We start from the raw sequence: 18,587 nt of genomic DNA on the forward strand, positions 1-18,587 counted from the left end.
TATCTCGTTACTGTGTCAGCCAGGGTCACTTGTTGAATGCAAGTATTGTTTCCTAAAACCAAGACAGATGGGGAGTCGCCACTATGGCCTACACTGACCATCTCTTCTATACGAATTGATACTTTAAGCAGAATGAAAGCCATTCTTTTGCAAAAAACTGTGCCACTGACCTCGTCCAAAGAGACGTATGATCTGCAAGTTGCAAGGACATCTGCAGAGATACATGCATTATTATCAACAAACTGCCCAGTACATTTCGCAGAAATGTTAGGTCGTATCTTTAACATGTCTGATACCAGCGGTATTGCACATGTATTTAAGAAGATTTTTTCGGGACTGTTAGCACCCTTTGAAGCAGTCCTAGGCATTTTTCCTAACTTCGTCCACTCTGTGTTCGGCGGCCTGCCTCTCATTTTGGGACTCATAGCAGGGATCTTATTTTTATTCCTCCTGCTCCATTATGGCAAATCCGGCCACCAGTGATACCCAAGTCAGCATGGAAAATGCGCTGCAGGCTATGAGGTGCTGTGACAGAATAACACAGATCCTTGGCTTGGTTTGTTTGAGAGATCTGAATACCACATGGTTCCTGTCATTCAGACCAATCTGGCATAATACCTGTTCTACAATGCCTGCTTTGTGGAGAGGAATGCGTGTTAGATGTCTGTCTAACACTACCATCGGTTATGCCAACGGATGCTGACGCATTACTGGGTCCAGTAACGGCTCATGTGTTGTGTTGCCCCCAACGGCTACCAATCCTGATGAAGGCATTCATTGAGATCTCACCGGCAAATCCAACTGGAGGTGGGATACGCAGATCAACAGGCACACAGGTACCATCTGCTATGAACATTGCTAACACGGCAACCAACGCTGACGGCGATGCTTCACATATGTGAACAATTGACCTTCTTAATGAAGTAGTCGAACTTTCATCTTCTGTGGTAGATGATTTCTTTGCCAGCCTTGATGACTTAATGTTTTCTCCTGACACCGAGAATAACTTTTGAAATTAGCACACAGTGTTCTTTCGAACTCTGATATTCGACCTTCACTTTTTCAAAACAAAAGCTACCGAGTTTGGAACTCTATTTTAACGACAGATTTATTTGACTTTTTCCAAAAAACAAAATGAACTTTTGGCACAAAAGTAATCTGCTTAAAGTAGAACTATTCTTAGAGAACAAGAAATTCCTTGAACACTTCCTAGAAACAATATTAGACTAATCCACAAACAAAAACAGTTTGTATATTCTGCTATGGGATGGTCTCGACCTTTTTCTTCTGTAACTAAGAGCCATTTCATAAATGTAATTTTCGTGATTCATTCAGCTAGCATTGCTAATCTATTATATGCTTACAATGAAGTCATTTCCTTTAAATGTGTACTATACAAAATGCTCATTTTTCGTGTGCAACCATTTCAAAATGCATTTTACATGAATTTTTGGGGGTTGTAAACACATGCTCTAGATTATATGTTTTAGTGTTTACTCTTAGATGAACATAATAGCGTGGAGTGGGTGTTATGTATCATTTTAGAACCCTATTGTAAGTTTCCCGATTCATGCCCATATATAGGTATAAATCACCATATCCTTATATAGGCATAGAAATCATAACCATATTTAGGCATAGCTCATGCAGTCCAAATACAGCAGGGCTACTTCCACTAGTTCCGAAAATCCACAACGATTTCTTTGAAAAACCCGCCTTCAGCAGTCAGGGACTTCCCCTTGCTTGAGTATTGATTTATCCAAGAACTCATGGAGTTTTCAAAGAACTGAGACTCTTTGATGACATTATTATGTCCAACTACACGTCAAACTCGGCACCTTCACGGTATAAATATGCCCACACTCGCCCAAGCAAACACACAGTGGTTTGGAGCAGTTCGACTATCTACTTGCCCGACGCGCCCTGCTACAGCAAGTGCCAAAGGAAGCCAACCCTCCAGCAGATGCACTGAGAGAGACGCTGTCTTTTCCTGCCGAGAAATCCAGCTCCAGTGTTTCCAAGCTATCCTTGCGGGTTGTTGGGAAATCGAGTCCCGAGACTGACCGTCTCCATTCTAAACTAAGGTACCGAGCTGATTAGACCCTTAGAGAAATCTTGGGCAGATTCTTGGCAAAAGAACACTACATTTATGCTACACCTCACTTACTTCCTCCCTCGTACTAAGCTTAGGTTAGGTACATTGGGGTAGGCCTATTTTAGAAGCACCAGTTGAGTACTTTTAGCCTCTGTTATTTACGTATGTATTTATATATGGTTTAGGAACCATAAAATGCTCTTACAGTATTATTTTGTTCTACTATTTATACTGTACTCATTATATTTTACAAACAGTTTTACTATTGTAGCAGTTCATTTCTTATGCTTGAGAAACAAGACTGTTCAATAAATCCTTTTATTGAAAACGCCCGTCTTTCTACTTTCTCTGCATCTCTAGTGAAACGAAGCATGCACGATTGACTGAGTGAAATATCTATCTATGGTTTCCACGACTTTGAAGATACGTTTTAGCTTGGGGAAACAAAGTTGTCATGTTTATGCGGTTGTCAGAGACTAATCCCTTCTTGTGAATTCGAGAACGTTTCTAGTGACCTCTGAGCTAGCTGGCACACACAATTAAGTCTAGTATATTCGATAGAGACCTAGTCGACCTCAGTCCTACGTCTAATCTATAGGATATATTATTCCAATGCACAGAGCCTATTGGGAATATAGGAACTACACTACACCCTGGTTGTACAAACGGATATTCCTTATTCAACAAAGCATATATTTAGTTAACAAAGTTCTATGGAAAGGGCACTGCAATTCTGCTTGACCGTACTACCTATTGTTTTAAATAAAGTTCTTCAAGCAGGAAGCTGAATAAGTAATGTTTATTCAGGTAATGTATAACGCAACCCTCACGGACCTCGATCCAGGCTCAACTGCCAGATCAGGTTCCAAGCAGAATCCCACGTAACAGAATCAGAATATCTGCAACATCACAAATTACATGGTGATCATTCTAACATAGTATTCACAGGAAGAAAAGATCATAACACATCTCCTTTTCTATAACAACAAAAGAATATACATGCAACATTTGTAAATAATGTTTAAAGTACTAAATATAATTAAATCTAAAGAATAATGGTATTACCAAAAAAAAACTATTTGTTGATATAATGAAAATGGTGTCGGAGGAACCTTAAAAAAAAAGAATGAACAATTGTACATTATGTAATCCTTATGCCATCTTGGTTTGATTCTTGTTCTCTCAACACTTCTGTTAGAAATGTCATGAAAATGATTCAAACCAACTCGATGAGAAAGTCTTGAGCAATGATTTGAAGTTCTAACAACTGGGACATATTCCAAACATCACCAGAGTCTAACACTACAACATTCCTCTTGACAGCAGAAATAACAAAAGGACCTATACATTTTGATAAACTTTTTTTATAAAACCAGGCTTCCTCACAAGAACAGTATCACCAACACACCATGTAATTTGTTTAGTGGAGTGTTTCTTATCAAAATCAATCCTGTATCTATCTTGATAATCTCTTCTTTGTGCTACTAAATCAGAGGTAGAAGGTTGATCAAGAGTAGATGTATCTAATCCTAACCTCACTGGATTTAGCTTGCAATGGGGTTTTCTTCCTCTGAGAAGAGAAAAAGTTGAAATCGATGTCACATTATTAGGTGTAACCCTATGTGCCCACCATGTTTCCTTCAAAGACACAGTCAAAGATGATTTATTCTGAATTGCCCGTTGAGCACAAGGTTTGACAACTTTATTCATACTCTCAGCCAGACCATTAGCCTGTGGAGAATAAAGTACAGTTTTGAAATGATTAATGGCTAAACTAGACAGAAATTGTTCCATCTCCTCAGAGACAAATTGTGTACCATTATCCGTGATAATAGTTTTAGGAATTCCTTCTCTAGAAAATTCCTATTTAAGAAAAATCAATTACACTCCTGGTATTAGCTACTTGTACACATTTTGTTACTACCCATTTGGAGGTATAATCTACCAGCAAGATTACAAAACCTTCACTATGATTAAGTAGTTCAAATGGAACCGCAATATCTAGCCCTAATTTTGTTCAAGGTTCAGGAGGTACTTCTACAGGTGAAATTGGTGCAGTAATTTATTTTTTAGATTTATCATTGTTGGCACACTGTCAACAGTCCTTAACAACATTTTCAACTTCATGGTCCATACTTGGCCACCAATACCATTCACGAAGTCTTGCTTTTGTTTTATTACGACCCAAATGGCCTTCATGAGCTAAATTAATCAATTTTTCTCTCAAGCTTGTAGGAGCAATCAAACGTTTACCTCTGAGAATTTTATCATTCAAAATAGATAACTCATCTTTCACCCCAAAATAACAACACATAGAGGAAGACAAACTTTTTTTTTCTGGCCATCCTTTCAAAATAAAGTCTCTTAAAGTGTTAAAATCAGGATCATTCACATTGGCATTGCTCCACTCTTTGTCATCCACAGCTGATTCACAAATCCTATTCATGGAAATGACATCAACATTAATGACTTCCGTTTGTATGGGTAGTCTTGACCTGCAATCTGCCAAGCAATTCTTTGCACCAGGTACAAATTCAACCACAAAAATTGTAATTTGACAAACTATGAACCTAACGAGAAATCCTTGGAGAAAGATTGTCTAATTCTCTAGAAGCAAAACTTTTTGAAAGAGGTTTATGATCAAATCTTACTGTAAAAGGTAATCCCCATAAAAAAAAATTTAAATGAAAAATTCCCCAACACAAGGCCAGTGCTTCCCGTTCAATCACGGAATATCATTCTTCCGCTCCCCTTAAGGCATGGGAAGCAAACGCAACAACCTTCAACTCTCCATTAACAATCTGAGAAAGCACTGCACCCAAACCAGCAATACTCGCATCTGTAGATAAAACAGTTTTCTTGTTTACATCAAAATTTCCTAAAGTGGGTAACTTTGAAATACAAGTCTTTATCTGACTGAAAGATTCTTCACACCCATCTGACAAAATAAATTGAGAACCTTTCTTCAATAATGATCTTAGAGGTTGAGAAACAGAAGCAACATTTTGCATGAATTTTGAGCAAAACTCTGCTAATCCAAGAAAAGAACGCACCTGATCCTTGTTAACAAGTTTTGGAGTTTCACTTATACTCTTAGCCAACTCTAATTTAGGACTTATACCGTCTGCAGAAATTGTGTGACCAAGATAAGTCACTGAAGTAACTCTGAACTTACATTTTTCCTTTTTAATCACTAAACCAGCGGACTGTAACCTACTCAGCACTTTCCATAAAATCTCATCATGTTCATTAAAATCTTTGCCATGAACTAATATATCGTCTTGAAAAAACAATACTTTATCTAAACCATGTAAAACTTGCTTCATTACCCTTTGAAAAGATGCCGCAGCAGACGCAAGTCCAAATGGCATTCTCACAAATTGAAACGCCCCTATAGGTGTGACAAATGAGGTTAAATGCTTAGAATTGGGATGCAACTTAACCTGGTGGTAAGCGGAGGACAGATCCATTACACTAAACATTTGAGCATCTTTAATAAGAGTTAGAGTCTCATTGATGTTTGGTAAAGGTTGTCTATCAACCCAGATAAACTTGTTTAACCCTCTTAAATCAGCACAAAGACGAATCTCCTTACCACCATCCTTTGGTGCCAAAACCACCGGATCCAACTACTGAGACCTTTCAATCTCCTCAATAACACCCTTATCCCTGAGTTTTTTAATCTCCCGTTCTAAAGGCTCCATCATCATAACTGGGACTTTCCTCACTTTGGCTACAAAAGGTGTTGCACCACTCTTCAAAATAATTTTGTGTTAGAAATTCTTTAACAGGCCAAGACCATCACTAAATACGTCTGGAAAATGTTTACAAATATCCTCAGGGAGATTTTCCTTAGATAACAAGATCACTTTTTGTGTACCATTAGGATTAAGTGTAATTCCTGTGTCGCCCTGATGTCTCCATCCCAAGAGATTGTCACCCCTCCTTGCTACGTAGATCTTACCCACAGTCTCACGATCATCAAATTGGATTTTCTTAACACAATAACCCAAAACATCAATCTCCACACCTCCATATCCCGCAGGGTTAATGTCAGTAGGTAAAAGATCAATGTTCTCATCACCAAATGTAGTTTCCCAAAGTATTTCACCAATCATTGTGGAAGGTGAGCCAGAATCTGCTAAAACAGATATTATTTTCCCACCAACAATAATTTCACATTCAGGCATATCTAATGGGTCAGCATCTACACTCCCATCATCGCGTATACTGGAAACAATTCTTGTTTCTTCAGCCAAATAATTTACATTCGATTGTTTTGGTCCATGACATACTCTAGCGTAATGTCCCTTTTTACCACAATTTTTACAGAAAGCAAATCTTGCAAAACATCCTGGACTGTTTGTCCAATGCCCCTCACTTCCGCACCTGAAACACTTGGGTTTATCATTCCTGGTATCATTCTGAGTAAACTTTTTCTTATCAAAACTTTTGTCTGTATCATTACTTGCAAAAGATGGAGTATTTTCATTATCTTTGTTGACCTGCTTATCTATCTTAAAAACGTTGTTGACAGATGGCTCTGAAGAAAAAGCATTTTTTTTAGTAGAACTATCCTTACTCTTATCATCCCGCATTTCTTGTACCCACATGTTAGCGTTTTCCATACCTTCTATAATTGCAATTGCGTCTTTCAAATTAAGATTTTTGTTCAACAACTGTTCTTGTACTTTTGTATTATTTCTGCACCTAACTATTTGATCTCTGATTAGAGAGTCATTTAGTTGTTCAAATTCACACGTTCTAGAGAGTGTTTTAAGAGCAGCTACATGACTTGAAATTTTTCCAGTCTTTCCTTGAGGTCTAGAAAAAGATTTATGATGTTCTAAGACCACATTAATATGTGAACCAAAATGTTTCTCAAGCATTAAAACAGACATATCATATACATTACCAGGTTCACCTGCATCATTGCCAATTTCAATTAGATCAAGACTTTCATAGATACATCTCCCTTCAATACCTAAATTATGCAAAAGAATTGCTCGTTTACGACATGCGGAAAACTTTTCTCTACCTATTGCTATAAGATAAGAATCAAAAATGTGTTTCCATCTCTTCCATGGTAAAACAGGCTCTCCTTTCTCCGACAAGAAATGTGGAGGTTTAGAAGGAGTTGAAATTGTTAAATATAAATGTTTTTTTTCTAAATAAAAAAAATGTATATCTGATGATAAGGATAGTAAAAGCAATAGTGTCTGGAATAAGTAAACTTTAAATATTACATGTGAATCGCCTTGTCAATATAATGTGTGCATCACTGTGTGCACTGTAAGTTTGTTGACTGATAATGCTTCATAGATAATCAATCGTGTTTGTGTATCACAGCGTACACAACAATCCCAAAAATACTGAAAATGTAATAGTCCACACAATCCAGTAAAAATAGCTCAGTTAATAGTCTCTATGCTAAAAGTAAAAAAAAATGAGGTACCTGAGTCACAAAATGCAATTGGAACGATCTATTGACGAAACTGACAAAATTAGTAAGCGAAAATGGCTGCCAGCGTCAATTACGTCACTACGCTGTAAGAGAAATTGCATTAAAATGGATATCACTGTCAATTACATCAATACGTCACAGTGCGTTAAAAAGAATCTCAGGAAACACTACGCTCTAGATGTTAACTCCCACGATGCAATTGGAGTGATACACGTCAACACGTTACAATATGTTGAAGAGAATCCCAAAGCTTCGCTAAGTAAGGACGATGCAGTCTAGTTGTTGACTTCCCACAATGCACCTGGAAATGACAGTTGAATCTCGAATATGTCATCAGATCTGTCGTGAAGATCAAACTGTGAACACATCTCGTGCAAGGAAAAGGATCGGAGGTCAGCATACACACTCCAACACAGGTACTTGTAGCTTGTTGAAGGTTATTCCTGTCGTCCAGAATACGTCAGTGAAGATGATACACCTCCCGTCGTCGCCTCAATTGATCTCAGATGAGGAAATAAGAAGGTGAGTTCTGCAAATTACGCGTAGGTTCGTTTCTATTGAAAATGTTGTGTAGGGTTGCTTCTTTTCCTTGTTTACCTAGTCGCCATTGTTTTAAATAAAGTTCTTCAAGCAGGAAGCTGAATAAGTAATGTTTATTCAGGTAATGTATAACGCAACCCTCACAGACCTCGATCCAGGCTCAACTGCCAGATCAGGTTCCAAGCAGAATCCCACGTAACAGAATCAGAATATCTCCAACATCACGAATTACATGGTGATCATTCTAACTTAGTATTCACAGGAAGAAGAGATCATAACACCTATGTGTATTAGATCCTGGGTGAATATGAGAAAATGTAGAGTTAACTTTTGATTTAAACACCCAGATTACTAAGGTGATAAACTTGAGCTAAACCTGTCATAGCATAGCATGAAAAGCAAGGGTGTGGATATTTATTTTTTAATTATATCAATTAATTTTGTGCTGCACTTGGGTAACCATGTGGTTTCTTCAAAGGGTAAAGCTACAGAAAGAGGTTTGAAGTGGAAACAACAGCGACACAGTATGCACATGAGGCGAGGGGCAGGCCAAAGACTTATTGGCAGTTGTGTGTCTTCAACGATTTCCTGAACTTGAGGAAAGCTGTCTTCTGTGGGATAAAGGAAGAAAGTTCCAAAGGGAATAACCTTGATAATGAAACGATTTGTCGCAAAAGCATTTCTGTCCTGCCAGGTGAATGGCAAGATTGTTTTCAGTTGGCAACAGAAGAGGTTAAATAGTTTGGCAAGGCAGTAGCAGTTTAATAGAGTAAGGAGGTGAATGGCCATGCAGGCCCTAGTGCACAAAAGTCTTTGATGCATACTTTATTATTTGCCCCTAAAGCAGAGTGTGGGTAATGTAATCAATACTTGTTAGTTCGAGGATTAAGTGAGCACCGCAGTTCACCAATTACTGCAATTTGATGGTAGTTTTAGCATGGAAGGCATGCATATACAATTACAGTAATCTATTTATTCTAGAGAACACCACTGCCGAGACAAGATATTCTGTATGGAAGATAACATGAACATGCTTCAATTGCAAGCATTGAGAAAGTAGTCAGTATCACAAAACATGTTTTTGGCAAAGGCAATCGACCCATTAAATCATGAGGAAATGGCAAACTGTAGGAATGAATTTGAAAAAATGAAAATACAATCTAATACAGTGTAAAAAAGGCTGCCTAATTTACCAGTGGAGCCCAAAAAATCATCCTTTGTCACAAAAGTATGTACGAATTCCAGCAAGGGGGCATGGTAACATTAGAGGAGTACCAGCTCTTGGCTCCAGTGTTAATGCTCCATGTTTTTCAAACTGAATAGTTAAGGGTGATCCTTTCAGGTAGAAGAAACAGAGAAAGAGATTCAGACTTAGGAAGCATAGATGGTACAACACATTTTTTGTGATACCCGCAGAAGTGATAAAAGCTCAGTCCACCTTAAACAAGCATATGGAAGCCAGGTTAACAAAAGGTACAGTGTAGACTAGTGTCAGCCCAAATGGTTCGATAATACCTGCTTGAAACCTCTTAGATCATTAAAGCTATCACTTGCCAAACACCCATGAGATCAAGCAGAAAGACGGTGGTGACTGCACTCGTGCTTTCTCGCCTCGAATATTGTAACAGCCTTCTGCTCGAGGCCCAAAAGGGTTTGCTTAATAAACTTCACGTTCTACAAAATGCGGCTGCCCGCCTTATAGGGGGTCTGCCTAAGTTCTCATCGGTCACCAGGGAACTGGAGAAGCTGCACTGGCTCCCGGTGCGGAAGCGGATTTTGTTTAAATCCATGTGCATTGTCTTTAAGGCGCTGCACGGTCAAGGCCCGGGGTTTCTCCAGGAGCTCTTCCAATGGTACAGACCTGGTAGACAACTCAGGTCGGCCAGTATGGGGCTGATCAGAACTGCCCGTATCAGGAAGATGCACTGGGGGGGCAGAAGCTTTGTCATGGGAGCAGCGAAGGCCTGGAATGCCCTTCCTCTGGCCCTCAAACAAAACAGGAACCTGTTGGCTTTTAGAAAAAATCTAAAAACATGGCTTTTTACTCTCTAGTTGGGGAGGCTTGTATCTCAGGGAGTTACCACTTCAGCGCCAGGACACCAGTTGGTAACAGTGTGCTTTATAAGTGTTAAAATAAATAAATAATTAAATAAATAAATAAATAAATAAGCAGGTGTAGCTCAGGTGAGGAAATCATATAAAGAAGTTATTTCCTCAAAAAAGGCTGAAATAAGAAAGAAAGCCTGTGAAGATCTTGGGGCAGCAAGCATGCTGAAAGATTCTCGAGCCTTTTGGCAGGTTGTTAATTCACCTAGTTTATTGGAAGATTAATTGCCTAGACTAGAGATACCAGCTAATGATTGGGTGGCACATTTTTTAAAAATATTTGGTTCAGGGGCCCAGTCTACGTTTGAGGCACCTTGCAATCTGGGTGCTGCCATTGCTCTAAGCCAAACAATTGAAGTATCAGATACTACCCTGGCCGTTGAATGTGGCTCTTTGGATAAAACCCAGGACCTGATAGAATTCATCTAGTTGTCTATAAATCATCACTGAAATGTTGGGCACCACTAATCGTGAACTTGATAAGAAGCACCATTGTGGGACCCACAGTGAAAACCCAGCAGGATGCTATCATTGTCCCTATTTTCATAAAGGGAGACAAATAGTCAACCTCACTGCTATTGCCCGATTTCCCTGCTGGAAAATACTGTAATGATAGGGTGATTCTGGCCATAGCAGAGGATTGGGCGTAGGAGTCCCAAGCAATCTAAGATGTCCAATTCAGGTTTCGGCCCAGTTGGGAGCTCTAGAAGAAATTCCTGAAGCTGTCCCTGATTGTTCAAAATATACCATGGTGAAAAAAAGACTATGTCCATCTTGTTTTTATGGACCTAACCTGTGATTTCGACACAGTAGACTGAGCTAAATTAAGGTCCATTATAGCGGATTTAGGGATTAATAGTGTCATTATCAACTTGCTCTGCAGGTCCATTTGAATACCACAGCCAAGGTGCAGTTTAGTAGGGCTGGACTGCTCACAGATACATTACCCTCTTAAGCTGGGGTAAGACAAGTCTTACTCTTTTTAATCCATATAAATGATCTTGAGGCTCATCTGTGTGGTGTGGGGAGGGACTTGCTCAAGGTTGCTTCCTGATATGTCCCTTGACTTTTACCCTACATTGATGATGCGGTGCTCATAGCCAGAACTGCCATTGACTCCAAATTTTACTTGATGCCTTTAATACTTTTATGGGAAATTTGGGACTTAAGACAAGCCTCACTGAAATTGTTCAGTATAAAATGCGTCCCAAAGTTGGCAAAAACAAATACATTTTTATTAGGGGTACTGACATTTTTAAAACACCACATTTCAGATGCTTAGGAGTGCCTGTGGATGTTTATTTTAACTGGGCATTTCTGTTGAACATTAAAGCTCTTCAGTTTCAATGGTTAATTGATGCTGTATTTAGATTTTTTTTTTAAAACTAGCCTGTAAGTCAATTGAAGAATTGCTGTGTGTGTTTAAAAACAAATGTCTTTATATTGTTTTATGTGGTGCTGGTGTCTGGGTTATTCCAATAGTAAACCCCTTCAAATAATCAACAATGCATTTTTAAGAAGGCTTCTGGCTGTCCCACAATCTACCCCAAACTCCTTTTGCCATGAACAATTGGGCTTGATTAATCTGGAAGACCATTTAAAACTGAAACCATTGTTACTATGGCTTAAAATTTGGAAAAATCTTGAAGCTCACTTCTACAGGCAAATTCAGAGTGTTTGCTTGGCCCTGGAAAGTTCTCTAGAAATTACTTGGCTGAAATGTATTAAATTCAGATTCACAAAAATGGGCGTTCCAGAATATTTCTTCATCCAGAATGTATTGACAGTTTCTCATCTGGCCGAATGAAAAGATTTTTTATAACCATGTAAATCTGGTCCGGGATGGTGAACAGTAGTATTAGAGCTAGAGAACTCCCCTGCCCTTTCTCTTTTCTGCCTGAACCTTACGTACAGAATTCTCAACGAAAGGCAGCACTTTTTATTGACAAGGCTTCACCTTTAAACTTTACATTTTTTGGTAGCTGTCCCACAGCAGGGTACTTGGTTCCCATCTCTTTCTCCTTGTCCCTGTGATGGTGTAGCACAGCACTGCACTAAGCAAGTTATTTTATTTTACCATTTTTATATCACACAGAGAAGGCAGTTTATACGCCCTTTGCTGTCAACATTATGAACAATTTCTCAAGATCAGTTTCTCGCCTATCTTTATGATCTGGGTACTAAATCTTGGCTTTCCAAACTTGGCCTGTCTGAATATTGGCAGAATCCTTCCTCCATGCTCAAGAAGGCTTGGGAAATAGTTAAATCATGTTATTGGAACATTGTTTTTTCCAATAGAATTTCCCTTGTCCCAGTGGGTAGTTTGTCAGATCTTTATTCATCAAGGCCCACATGCATCTACAATGCCATTTGAGATTCCTTATTAGCAAAAAATAAGGATTCGCTAATAAGGAATTGCAAAAGGCTATGCATGAAGAAATCGCTAAAAAAATTGCGATTTCTTAAAATTCCTTAATTGCGATTCTCTAATTGAGAATCGCAATTAAGGATAACCTCCCCATTCATTCCTATGGGCCTAGAGGCCCATAGGAATGAATGGGAAGACATTCTCAATTTGAGAATGCAAATTGAGAATGCATTTTCAAGGGTGCGAGGGTGTCAAAAGGACACCCTGTTGCACCCCTGAAATCTGCCTATAAGTACATCTTGCACACACACATGCCCCAAGGGCATGTGTGTGTGTAAAATGGAACTTTGAAAGATGCACTTTAGTGCATTTTACTACGTTTTCACAAATTACCATGAAGTTCAACTTCATGGTAATTTGCTCCCCTTATTAGCGAAATCGCTAATTTTTTAAGTTTGATGCATTGCATCTAAGGAATCTCAATTTGAGATTCCTTAAATGCAATCGCAATTTAAGAAATCGCAATTGCGAAAAAGTACAAAAATGATGATGCATCCCAAAAGTTCAAACTGCATTAGCAAACGGACGATTTTTGCAATTCGCACCATTTGCCAATGCAATTTTCGATGATGCATGTGCCCCCAAGTGTGATACCCGGTTTGAAGACTTTTGAGATTCTGTGATTGTCCCTTTGGTGAGATCGCTGTTCATAAATTCAGACTAGGAACACTCCCGCTGGCTGCCTGTACTAGTACATGGAATAAAAACTCTGCCATGCTCAACAATAATTTATGCCCTATGGGATGCCTGGTAATTGAAAACGGGGACCACGTTATATTCTTTTGTACTGATTATGTTTATATGTCAAAGATTGTATTTGTACTTTTATGCTTTCATTTAGAAAACAAATATGATGATAGTGATACTTCTATATGAGGGTTCATTGAGAGAATGAAGTCAAGCACATGCGCAGTTTTCAAACATTTGGAGAGATAGTTGTTCCTGAGTCCATAAAAGGAGTCTAGTTGAATGCAAGTGAATGTAGATCACCATGACAAAGAATTCAAATGTTGGTTTTGGAAGAATTGCTACATAGCCAATATGAATACATTCAATTTTGTTGTCTTTCAAGACATTCTGTGACTTGACTAGTTGCCAGGTTAATTACGGACTTTGATTTAAATTAGGGGGTTGTCACTTGTATGTGTGGAATCCTATGTTACAGCTCTTATACATGTTTGGAACTGTGATCATGAAGATGTTAAAAAGAATTCAAGAGAGTGGAGAATCTTCCCGGAAACTGCAGGTGATGATCAAATGGTTTAGGAAGGAGGCCAGTTTAACCCAGTAAAAACCTTTGCCTAGTAATAAAGAAAAGCACTTGACGACAGATCTTTGGACTGGGGTGAATGTGTGACATTGATCCACATTCTGTCCATCACTGTTGTGTTTGCAATTACCGCTCTAAGTGTACTGGGGATGCTCAGACGTGAGTCCCAGGCACTCCACACCACTGGAATCAAGCTAGCCGGGCTGATGAGAGGTGTTACCTCGAAACCGGGCATGTCCTCAGATGCTTGTTTCCATTCTGGGGAGGACATGGCTTTTGTAGTTCGGACTGGACTGTTCCCATGGGGCACAGGGTCAGCGCTGATTTGCATATCGCCATTGTCTAACCCAGGGTGGTGTGGAGTGGAAAAACGATGGATTTGGGCCCAGATCTTTGGACTGGGGTGAATGTGTGACATTGATCCACATTCTGTCCATCACTGTTGTGTTTGCAATTACCGCTCTAAGTGTACTGGGGATGCTCAGACGTGAGTCCCAGGCACTCCACACCACTGGAATCAAGCTAGCCGGGCTGATGAGAGGTGTTACCTCGAAACCGGGCCGGTCCTCGGATGCTTGTTTCCGTTCTGGGAAGGACATGGCTTTAGTAGTTCGGACTGGACTGTTCCCATGGGGCACAGGGTCAGCGCTGATTTGCATATCGCCATTGTCTAACCCAGGGTGGTGTGGAGTGGAAAAACGATGGATTTGGGCCCAGATCTTTGGACTGGGGTGAATGTGTGACATTGTTCCACATTCTGTCCATCACTGTTGTGTTTGCTAGTAATAAAGAAAAGCACTTGACGACAGATTAGTCAATACCAAAGTTAAATCATTCCCAGCCTAAGAGTATACTATGCTGAACTGCATCAAGTACCATGGAGTGATCATGGAGGATCAGAAATCAGGCCTGACCTTGATCTACTGCAGTATGTGGTTTTTCTTAAATATTGTTGATTCTAATTTCTATTTCTTGACCTGAATGGAACCTGAATCTAATGCCACCCAAGATGTAGTAGTGGTTTAACGGAGGTGTTGTGCTTTAACCACATATAGGGATAATTTAGGAAAGAACTGAAGACATACCTCTTTCAAGAGCAACAAGGTAACATTCCAACTCTTCTTTCCGAGGACAGCTACGTCTCCAATCACTTCTTGTCTGTATGTTTGATTCTGGCATTAACTAACACTCAGCCATCTTTTGAGTAGACTTGCACTGAACAAATATCAGATACATCTAGCTTCAAATATTTGTGCTAGGTAAAATCACAAGTACTTCTATGTCTGCATCTGAATTCTACAAAAGTGAAATAAGCTTGGTGCATTTCAGTGGCTGAGGACTGAGCACATGCTAAAAAGAAATATTGATGATTTGATGATGGGATATCAGTTTGGCACAGTTCAGTGACCATTGCATTACACGTTTCCTACAGAGGTGCTGTCACCTTCAAGGAATTGCTGAATCGGCTTACATCTGATTCTTGAATATGCAGGAAATTGGTGGGATTTTCTTGAATTATCGGTTGATGCTCTTAAGAAGGCCTGTGAAATTGATGCAGTAATGTCAACTCTGTAGAAAGGTATATTGTCTTTAAATATATCACACGGTCATAACACAGTCACTGGCATACATCACATCTGAAAGAGAGTAATATCAGACATTATAACTTGGATCTTTATCTCGCATGCCTTTACCCCGTTGGCATTACAACGTGTTGACCTTCACAATGCGTTGAAATAACAAACATGGCTTTACAACTCATTCCTTTAACCCTCATTGTAAAGTCTGATCTATCTATCTATCTATCTATCTATCTATCTATCTATCTATCTATCTATCTATCTATCTATCTATCTATCTATCTATCTATCTATCTATCTATCTATCTATCTATCTATCTATCTATCTATCTATCAATCTATCTATCTATCTATCTATCTATCTATCTATCTATTTATAAATAGCAATGCAATATGTGCTTATGTATAATGTGTGCTTGTGTGTGTGTGTTTTTGAAGGGGCTGACCCCCCGAACCACCCATTTTTCTATTTTGTGGGCTACCCCAAACCACTTTTGTAATCCCCTTACCTTCACCCCCCCGAACCCTTAAAAACCCTTACTTTCCTTCAACTCTACCCACCCCTGATGTCATACCCCAGTTTGCCTGTGCTGCATGTTCCCCATTGTCTTGACTGATTTCCCATTAGACAGTTGCTATGTTTTTTATTTTGTGTGCTCTGTTCAGCGTTTAATTTAAAATGTACGCCATGTACTTTAGTGTGTGTGCACTGTAAACAAGTGTGTTTAATGATGATGATTGTTGTTAAATCAATATGCACTGCTGTGTAATCAAATAGAGGCCTCTTGCTCTTGCTCCCAAGTTTCTAGTATTCACTTCTGCTTGTACAACAACTGCTGACTACTTTTGGGCCTCTGCGGAGACTATCTTCTGATTGGCAAGCAGCACTCTCCATGTGTATATTGGGCTATAATGGTAGAAGAAAACACAAAAGGACAACTTATGTGAGTTATGTGAAGTAATAACACATTAAATAACTGTTAAAAGGATTGTTCTCATCAGAAGAAACTAAGAATACAAGCTTAAGGTTCATCAAAGGAGTCAGGGTTCAAAGGACCCCCCAAATGGACTCTGTTTTCTTAGGTAATTCTTGTTTGATATTTTCTACCTAAAAGCTCTCTATTGGGAATTTTGTTTGGGAAAAAAAGCTATTTATCGCCCAAGTCTAATGCTATGTTATGGAGAGTAGTCGGGTAAACCTGATAGTGGTCTATGCAAGTGGGTATAGGGATTGTGGTGGTAAGGCAAAAATAACTGAAGAGTAGAGGTGAGCAGAACAGTTTCAAGCTGATTATAATGCATTCATGTATGATTGCTCAAAGTGAGTCTGTTCTTTTGTCACAGAGTATCTCCCATAGTATGAGGAGTGCAGCTTACCACTAAAACAGGAACGGTCCTGCTCAAATGGATTAACAAACACCATCTTTCTTTTCACTGGAGTTCCAGGAACATCAGGTACATCAGAATCATTGCCATGGTGGCTCACATAGGGCGTGCTGTGGGCCGGTGAGGCGGGGCGGGGGACGGGCAGGCTGGGGGTAGTAAGCTCAGACATAGGACGGAATGGAGGAATGTAATTAATACATTCCTCTTTTCCGTTGTATGTCCGAGTTTACTACCCCCCACCATGCCCTTCCAACACCCACCACACCGCAGCACGCCCTATGCAGGCCGCTACTGATCATTGCTCTCTCTCTTTCTGTCTCTCTCTACCCATTCGCCTTTCCACGCAGGTTCAGTCATTGGTAGCAGTCATCTCCTCTGATGCTAAATGTTAACCTCAGGGAGAAGTGGTGGAAGATCTTCCCTTCCACAGAAGTCCTGGGAATTCAGGTTAGTAGCCCTTGGTGTGACACATGAGCCCAAAAAAAACCCTTCCTTCCCATTACCTCTCCCCACCTTTGAACCCTAAGAAACCTTTTACCTCGACCCACACCTTTACCTTTTTTTGTTAAATGACATAAAAAATAATGTTATATAAAACATATTTGTAGACTTACCTGCGAAATAAAGTATGGTGTGGAGAAGGATGTGAGGTAAAAGTGAACATATGTTTACTTGCATGGTAAAGACGACAGGGGAAAGGATATATACCGAAGGAGAGGAACACAAATAATTGTAAGATTTATTTCATTATCCAAGTTAACCCCTTCCTGAAATTGGGTTTGGGAAAGTCACATTCGTTTAGATTCTTGTTGTATTCTTGTGCTGATTTGAGTCTAGATCCCTACACTTGATTCCATTTTAGTATCTTACTTATTAAATACATATATTTTGATCACTGATATTATTTTATATTGATTCTGCCCAATATTCTGTTTATATTTTGTCTCAGGGTGGAACATTCTTCTTTGTTTTCTATTGTTATTGGGGTATATTCACCTCACCTAAATAAAGGAATATTTAGATCCTGTTAATATTTAAAAATGTGAATACATAAGTTTCAGGCTTTGTAGGTATTATTCTTTTACTTTCTTAGCTGACAGCATTAGATTTCAGATTAAAGGTTAATTTTCTCTGAAATATTCCAGTATCTTGGCATTCTGGGGAGAAACTAACATTTTATTCTCCACAACAATTGGGTTACAAGCAGATCTTTATTTAGAAGGCTAACTGTAAGGAATAAAATATTTTGATACGTATCAATCTGTGTCACAGCACGTGAACTTTTCCTACATAATTAAAAATTATAAAGACAATTAAAAGACATGACTGCACACAAGGATGAGACATATGCAGATTGTCGGAAAAGCCAAGTCTTCAATTTTTTTTAAAAGGCATAGAGGTCCCATGTTAGATGCAGCTCCCAACGGAGCTTGTTCCAGTTAACCGGCCCTAGGTAAGAGAACAATCTGCCACCCGTTCTGAGCCGGCAGATCCGTGGTACTTTGGCCAAGTGTTCAGAAGAGGAACGCAAGGTGCGGGCAGGGATGTAGTCATGGATCCTCTTACTCAGATAGCTGCCCCCTAAGCAGTGCAGGGCTTTATGCATTAAAACCATGGCCTTAAATCGTACCCTCTTTCTTATTGGTAGCCATTGAAGAGCCTCTAGATGTGCAGTTATGTGTGAGCTAAACAGCCAAGTTCTGAACGACCTGATGTCT

The sequence above is a fragment of the Lissotriton helveticus genome, chromosome 5_1 (genome assembly GCF_964261635.1).
Source record: "Lissotriton helveticus chromosome 5_1, aLisHel1.1, whole genome shotgun sequence".
Taxonomy (NCBI): Eukaryota; Metazoa; Chordata; class Amphibia; order Caudata; family Salamandridae; genus Lissotriton; species Lissotriton helveticus.